Source organism: Wyeomyia smithii, chromosome 3 (assembly GCF_029784165.1).
Source record: "Wyeomyia smithii strain HCP4-BCI-WySm-NY-G18 chromosome 3, ASM2978416v1, whole genome shotgun sequence".
Taxonomy (NCBI): Eukaryota; Metazoa; Arthropoda; class Insecta; order Diptera; family Culicidae; genus Wyeomyia; species Wyeomyia smithii.
In genome coordinates this window covers 73455105-73463841 of record NC_073696.1, presented here as the reverse complement: position 1 = coordinate 73463841, position 8737 = coordinate 73455105, and the positions used below count along the sequence as shown (strand labels likewise).

At 39.9% G+C, this 8737-nt stretch overlaps 1 long non-coding RNA gene across 1 annotated transcript; it reads left to right on the top strand.

Moving 5' to 3' along the window:
- Positions 1-2148: 2148 nt before the first annotated feature.
- On the top strand, positions 2149-2645 carry LOC129727877 (uncharacterized). The gene is made up of 2 exons (XR_008728600.1): positions 2149-2242; positions 2304-2645. It is a non-coding gene; the product is annotated as an uncharacterized LOC129727877 (long non-coding RNA).
- The last annotated feature ends 6092 nt before the right edge of the window (positions 2646-8737 follow it).

Here is an 8737-nt window from a genome sequence, read left to right as displayed (position 1 = left end):
ATTCCGTGCAGTAAACCCTATTGTACGCACTTCTTTCAAGTACCACATCTACTACAGTGGCGGCAAAGCAGCGGAACGGGGTGTCGGATTCGTAGTGCTGGGAAATCAGAAAACAAGAGTCATCCGGTGGAGGCCCGTAGATGACCGTATATGCGTGTTAAGGATTGAGAGCAAATTCTTCAACTACAGTTTAATCAACACCTACGCACCGATAAACGACAAATCCGATGAAATCAAAGATGAGTTGAGCTTGAGCGAATCTATGACGAGTGCCCAAAACACGACGTAAAAGTCGTCATCGGAGACGCAATCGGACAGGTTGGGAGGGAAGAATTGTTTCGTCCGGTCATTGGAAGGCAAAGCTTCCACTCGTCAACCAATGAAAACGGACTGAGGCTGATAAACTTTGCCGCGGCCAGAGGAATGGCCATATTTAGCTACTATTTTCCACTTTTGAATATTCGGAAACACACCTGGCGGCATCCAAATGGAAAAGTCTGCTCCCAGATCGATCACGTACTGATGGACGGTCGGCACTTTTCGGATGTTACTGATGTTAGGTCTTTTCGGGGAACAAACATTGACTCTGACCATTATCTCGTCGTTAGTAAGATCCGCTCACGGTTGTCGAACGTGCTGAAATCTCGCACAGAGAGGACGACCCGCTTCAACATTCAACGGTTGAAAGCTGATGGCGTGGCGACTGCGAGAGAAGTGGTAGGTACGTCGCGTGAAAGACAGCGTGGACAGAATGGCTGGTTCGATGCCGAGTGCCAGAGAGCGACAGATGAGAAAAACCGTGCCAGGCAGCGTTGCCAGGTCATTTTTTTAAAAATCTGGAAAAGACAAAATAAAAATCTGGAAAAAATCTGGCAGTCATTTCGTGGAGTGAAAGGATAATTTTTCGGATGAAAGTCTTGGGGTACGCAAAATTTGAGGTGACAAAATTGCAAAATTTCGCGCCAAAATTGAAGTGATGACCTTTTTGCGGAACAGAGAAAATAAAATCTGGATAAAATCTGGATCTTCCATGATAAATCTGGATAATTGGACATCAAAGCTGTTTACCTGGATACATGTTCAAAAATCTGGATAATCCAGCTAAATCTGGATACCTGGCAACGCTGGTGCCAGGAGTCGCATGCTCACTGCGGCTACGCGTCAGAACAGGGAGAGGGGGCAAGGGGGCAAGAGCTGCCGAAAATAGAACCCACCGTCGAAAGAAGCGCGAGTACGAGGAGCAGGTGCTCGCCAGCGCAGAGGACAGCTATGCGAGGGATTGCCCTTTCCTATCCCTCGCTGTACATTTGACAGAGTATAACATCGAAGCAGAGATGCCAGATATACAGACAAATCTGTATTATACAGACTTTCTGTGTTGCGATACAGACACGCATAAGCCTACAGATTTTATACAGACATTTAGTATAATACAGATATTACACAGATATCTGATATTCTACATAATGGTTTTACCAGTATACACAAAAAAACGAACACAAAAACCAAAAGTCACTGTAGCCGTTGCTGGAAAAAGTGAACTAGGAACTGAACACTTTGCTGAAAATATTAATCTTGCGTTTTTGAGAGTGAAATCATGACAACGGGAATCGAGTCAGGCTATCGGGGTTTTTATCGGCCCCGTGGGCACTAATCTGCCTGTTTCGCCCCCAGTAACAAACAGCTGATTGTCTCGATCGATTGCCATGCAGGTTATATTGGTGAAAAGACCGTTTGTTCCATTCGGAGCAATATCCAACGTTGAAGAATTGCTTAAAATGTCCCAAACCTTGAAGGTACTATTTTTATAACCGCGAGACTTCTGCCATCATGTATCAGTTTAGCTACATTACGACGAACGACGATTTTTATCACGGGAAAGACTCTTACTTCTATGTGTTACTTAGATTTAAAAGATAAATTAGTTATCGATTAATCTACCAACTATGATAGCCTCGAAAAAGAACAATCAAAACAAGCAATAAAACAAAACAATCTGACAGGTCGACAAATAATTAGGTATCAATGTATCGGTAACTTTTTTTCGCAGCGGTATACAGACTTATACAGACATTTTTATGGATTATACAGACTTGCCAAAAAAAAGTCTGGCATCTCTGCATCGAAGATACAAAAACGTCAAACAGAACGAAAACGTCAATGTCGTTCGGGTTTATTTCTTTTTGTTTTGCTGTTTCGGTTCAGGTAATGATTGATTCTGCTGTAACTGATTTGTGAAAATGTTTGTTCAGTTGAATCCATTCAACCAATTGATATTAACTGTGTTTTAATAATCCTTACAGCGCTGAGGTCATATTTTTCCTTCGTAAGAACATGATCGGCATAAAGAGAAAATGCATCAATAGCAATGAAGAAAAATCCTAACCACGGATGGCATGGTATGGACAAATTGCGTTTGTTGGAATATCTGAGTGAACATTAACTGTTTCGTTACAAGCCCAGCTACATAGGAGAATGAAGAAAGCACAGAAAATTATGTTTTATTTTTAATGTTCAATGACCGTTAAACAAAATTATTTTGTTCAGTTTGTTTCGCGTGGATTGCTTGAAACTAATAACACTCTTACTGTATCGTGCGAACATAATATTTAAATAAATATTGATGATGCTTTTAATTATGTCAGTTTGGTGAGTAGACATTACTTCGCAATGTGTTTTGAGACAATCAAGTACAGTGCTAAAATCGGATTGAATCTTCAAAAGGATACAGTTAGTGAGTAGGTTAAAATATCTCGCAACGTTGAAGTTGTGACTGCCATTTACAAGAATTGTAAACTCCCTGTTTGCAATTTTACAAATTGTCATTACACTGGATTACAAGTTAGTATCTTGGTACTTTTTCTCTTCAACTATAGCACGAATGCATTGATTGCACTTTAGGTTTTGTAGTAGCTTCTTTTGAACTTCTATCACGTCTCTGAAAATGGCTTCCTGGATTATTTCATCCGAAGCAGAGAATTCTACGGTCCAATCCTCCAAAAGTCGTTGCTTCGTTTCTTTAAAAGCTGAGTCATTTTCGATTTCGTCATCAGTGAGACAGGCTAACTTTTCTCTTCTTCTTCTTCTTCTTCTTCTTCTTTCTGTTTGCACCCAGAGTGCATAATTTCGGGCTAGCTACCAAGACTATATGCCCTGCTGATTTTTTTGACGGTCATCTGACCACAGCTGAGGGGCTGAAGTTTCTTACAGATCCAGAGCTGCTTCTTTGACGAATTTCGCAATTTCTTTTATCATGTTTACGTTTTTCATTTGAAAAATTTCTATAAGTGTGTTGTTTTTGCCGAAAGAATACTTTGAGCGTATTCTACTATAAATATCACAATGTAATATTTGATGTTCTGCTGTCTCTATTGTGTCACATTTCTCACATTTCGGGTTGTCTGTTAGCTTCATTTTATGTTTCCAATACTTGGAGAAGTCGTGTTCGGCCATCAAACGGTTTAAAAGGCGAACTTGTTGACCTGTCAGTTTGAGACTAGTAAACCATGGTTTTGAACTAAAATGTTGCTGAATTTGAAAGAATGTTTGTCCTTTATCCCGTGAATAATCCTTGTACCATTCATCCGTTTCCAAAGTTTTTCTGTTCTTCAAAATCCAGAATGCGTCCTTGTATGATATCCTGTTGTCTATTATTGGTTGACCATGCGTTGTTCCTTTTTTGGCTAGATAGTCTGCTATTTTCGTTGCCTTTTATACCTATATGGCTTGGTATCCATTGCAGTGATACTTTCCATCTTGCTGCCGATGCTAATATTTCATCTAGTATTTTTTCGCGATCAGCTTGTTTTCTTGCTAGCTCCAAAATTTCGCAAGCTGACCGGGAGTCCGTATATATAACTGTATTCACTAAGTTTTCCGTCGCAATAACGTCCATGGCCACTTTGATCGCCATTAGTTCTGCTCCAGTGATACTCACTTCGTTTGCCAGTTGATATGTCGCTCTTATGCTAGTTCCTTCCACGTAAATACCAATTCCGCATGAGTGGTTATCTTTCGAGGCGTCAGTGAAGATTTTTCTACGTCCTTTATAGGTCCCATTGAAAGCAAATAATACCAGTTGTTTAAGCCGCTGTGGGTTTGTGTTTTCTTTTGATGTCAAAAGTCCTTTGAGTGTGGGACGGATTTCCAATCCGTGGTATTTTGGACAGTTTTTTTCAATTTGCATGATGGAGTCAAATAGCTGAAAATGTTGCATGTAAACTTTTTCCATGTAACTAATCTTGTTTGCATCTGAGCAATTTTTGATTGTCGTTTTAATAAGTTGCTCTCCAACAGCTGTTTTATATGCGATGTTTCGTGCTATTTCTTTACCCGTAATATACTCGTGCCTGATTTTTAGCGGTTCCAGTCCAGATACAGCGAGAAGCGTATTTAATGGGGTACTTTTTGTGCACCCAGTTGCCTTTCGAAGGCTTTGATTATTGATGACTGTTAATGAATTCAGATTAACTTTGGCTGCATTGTTGTATACCGTAGATCCATACTCCAGGGTACTTCGGATCAACGCTTTGTGAATATTCAACATTGTTTCGGGGTGTCCGCCATTTTTAATTCCACTGATAACTTTTACCATATTGAGTCTTTCATTGACCTTCTCTTTAAGCTCTTTTATGTGCTTTCCAAATGTTACAGATCTGTCTATCGTCACTCCCAAGTATTTATGGGACCTAACAGTCTCTACTGTTGATCCGTCAATGTGGTAGTCTAGAGATTTTTCGCCTCCATGAAATAAAATGCTTTTTGTTTTTCCTGGGTTGATTGTTAGATTAAGGTCCGTTGCTGTTTCCACGAATAGGTCCAGATATGTTTGTCCAACTGATTTCAGCAATTCATCCGTCTTCGCTGTGACAATAATGCCGAAGTCATCCGCGAATTGCACCAGCTCAACTCCATCGACTTGAATTTTGTGCATTTTGGCAGTGTACACGTTAAAAAGTGTGGGAGACAAAACATCCCCCTGAGGCAGCCCTTCACTGACTGTTCGTGTCAAGGTTTTGTTGTTTATTTGAAAAACTATTTCTCTATTGTTAAGAAAGTTTATAATCCAATGTATTAGTTCAGATGGTATCCGATTTTCTAGCATAACCTTTTCTAGTGCATCGACCTTCACTTTGCAGAACGCATTGCTCAGGTCTACAAATATTATACACGTTAGGTTGCCTTCTCTTTTGTTGGCCTTTATTTTGTTGACAACATACGACACACATGTATTCGTGGATAGCCCCTTACGAAATCCAAAAGATTTCGAGGGAAGTACATTGTTCATTTCTATCACTCTTTGTAGTTTTTCTAAGACTGCTGTATTCACAACTTTAATACAAGTTGGAACCAGCGAGATTGGTCGTTTTCCTTCTAGTTTCTCCTGGTCCTTTCCTGCTTTCGGTATAGCCACTATTTTTATTCTTTTCAGATTTTCGTCAGGGTATCCCCTACGCCACTGCTTGTTGAAGTCCATTAGTAGTTTCTTCACGACATCTGGTGGTAATTGTCTTAGCATTCCATAAGTCAGTCTATCATCACCCGGTGCGGAATTCGCATTTTTGGCCAAAACGATTCTATTCCAGTTTTGTTCATCTAAAATGTCGTAACTAGCCTGATATCCGCCAGCGTTAATTTCTTCCACTCTGCTCGTTTGGCCAAAGTGCAGGTCCAAAAATTGTTCTGCCAATTCCTCGTCATCTAAAAGTGGACTGTTTTCCTTCCTATATGTCTTCTTCTCCGTAAGTCTGCCTATTTTTATCCACAGTTCTTTTGAGCTAGTCCAAGGACCAATTTGTTCAACGAACTCTTTCCATTTTTTTTCTTTTTCTTCCTTCTTTTTTCTTCTGAACACTGCTGATGCTCTCTTTAACTTGATCAAATTTTCTATGCTGCCTATTTTGTTGAATTCTCTTCTAGCTTGTGTTTTTGTTTTCCAGGCCTCTTCCACTTCTGATGTCCACCAGTATTTGGGTGTGTATTTGTTTCGTTGTTTACTTTCCTTGAATATTCGTTTCACCTTTCCTGTGAGGTCTTTCCAGGATTGTATCTCGCTGGAATCTAGTGATGCCAGCTGTTTATTAATTTTTGCTCTATTGTAAATCCACTTATCCTGTGTTCTCGTCTCTTTAGTTCTCATGACTACTTGTATCGCCATGTGGTGGCTGCCTATTCCAAAATCTCGAACTGTCCAGTCCAGTTCTCCAAATAGATTCGCTGAACACATTGAGACATCTATGGCAGTACTTTTTTGGTTTAGTTGAATGGGTATAAATGTGCTTTGTCCGTTATTCAGAATTAGCCAATTATATAGAGTAATCAGCTCCATTAGAATGCAGCCTTTCTTATCACTCTTTTCGTTGCCCCATGTAACATGGTGTGCGTTCCAGTCGCCTCCAATTATTACATTTTTGTATCTTTTCATTGCTTCGAATATTTTTGTTACATCTTCTTCGAAAACTTCATTTTTTATTTGAGTAGTTATATACACTGATGCCACAACGATGTCTTTACTCGGAATAACAACTGCCACCGCTTGAGTGTCTTCCGATAGGTTTTCGATTTCAATTTTCTTGTAATTGAAACTATTTCTTAGGTAGATGGCTGATCCACCGTAATTATCTTCCCTCGATTGTAAAACTTTATGGAATCCCGAAATTCTGTAGCGAGAGCTGTTCTCGTACGGTTCCTGAGTCCATGTTTCTGATAGCAATGCAATTGTATATTCTTCTCCAATCAACACTCTCTGTAACTCTTCTTTGTGTTTATTCAGACTTTGTATATTACATTGTATTATTTTAATTTTTTCCTCCATTGCAATTTGTTATTTTCTTCTTCTTCTTTCTAGTTGAATGTTTCTATGCGATTGTTTGGTTTAATTGAAAATACTTTTGCACTGCTTGCTTTATTTTTTCTTTCATTTCCGCACTAATACTTTCTTCATTAATAAGCTCCGAATAGAAGCTCATAGCCTTATTTGTTGGTTCTTTTCCTGCATCATTCTCTTCCACTTTTCTACCTCCTGTACTTTGTGTGTGTTCTGTAATCCAACGCCATCTGTTTGGTGATTCCAGTTCAACTGATTCTCATTTTTTGTCATTGATGGTCCTGGTGTAGGTTCCGATTGTAGTTTCTCTTTCGATGATAATTCCGTATTTGCTGGTCGCTTCCGCTTGTTTTGCGGATTTTGCTTCTTGTCTGTATACAGTTTGATAGCAGGTGTGATGGGGACTCTCGGTTTGTTCGTTTGCTGCCACTGTGTTTCTAGGTTGCTGCCATCCGCTAATGTTTCCGCTAACGTTGGCATGTCCTGCAGTGAGTTCAATGGTTCGAATATGTTGTTCGAGGTGAAGGAAACCATATCCCTAGCCTCGATATAAGTGTAGTTCTCCTTCGCCATGATAGATTTTATTTGCTCTTGTCGAAGTCGCTCTGGGCAGCCGACGCTGCCGGTTGCGTGTGTCTTTTTGCAATGTAGACATTTGATACGTTGTTGGCAATCATCGTAGTGTCCATCTTCATGGCGTTCACCGCACGTTTGGCATCTTTAGAAACCCTTGCAGTTTTCCGCATTATGGTTGTACCGTAAACACTTCTTGCAGAAAACAACCTTCTGCACGAATGGTTGTACCTTGCTTAGACAACAGAACAACTTTACCTTGTCTGGCAAACGGCTTGCTCGAAATGTGATTGAAACTCTGTTCGATGGCTGCTTCATTCCATCCACGTATCGATTTAGACGGTAGACATCTACAATTTCAGCCTCACTTTGGAGGTCCATTTTGATTTCATCGGTCGTTATATCTGTTGGGATACCAGTGATAACTCCTGAAATGCAAACAACATGTTTTGGAATGTATGCAGAATACATTCCATCCTTCTCTTTGTTAATTTCGTCGACTATTGAGTTTGCCCGGAGGTAGCTGTTGAAAACCACCATGATCTTGTTCCTTCCAATCTGCTTCATATCAATTATGTGATTTTTGTACAGTGGGGCACTACATAGCTTCGAACCCAATGAAAATTTGTTGATTCGTTTGACATTCGCTCCGGGTTGTGGCTTGGTTCGCATCTCGAAGTAAACTCGGTAAGGAGCTTCATCGCTGATGATGTTCTCAAACTTTTCACGTTGCTTTTCGTTTTTTCCTCTGGTGTCCGGAGGATCTTCTTCTATCTCCGTCATAACCTCACTTTTCTTCTTCTTCTTAACCAGAATGGCGTCTGTCTACTTCGCTCTTATTTTCACAGAAAAAGCCTCAGAACGCTACTTTTTCTTTTGGTCTACTCTTTCTTCACCTTTTCCTACTCTTAAACTGCTATATTCTCCAATTTTCTACGATGTATCCGTGAAATTAAACTTCCCAAATTCAATTTTTTCTAGAAGTTGTCCGACACGTTTGAAAGGTTGGTTTGGAATGTAACTTTTCTCTGCCTACAAGCAGTTTTGTTTCATTAAAGTCGTGACAATTTGCTTTCGCCGATGCTGTGATTTCGTTGTGATATATCATTCGTTTGTAGCATGCCTTGAAATGAACTGCATTTGGGTTGTTATTACATCTCCCTTTAGCTCTGATCGCTCCGAAAAAGGACTCTATATGATCTTGGGAAAACCGGGATGTGCAGATGTGGGTGAGTAGTAAGCTGAAACTTATCCTTCGGTAGAGGATCTTCCTCGTGCACATACAACTTATATAATTCCTCGAAGCTTTTCATTGCTATCATGAATCCCAGGTATCCG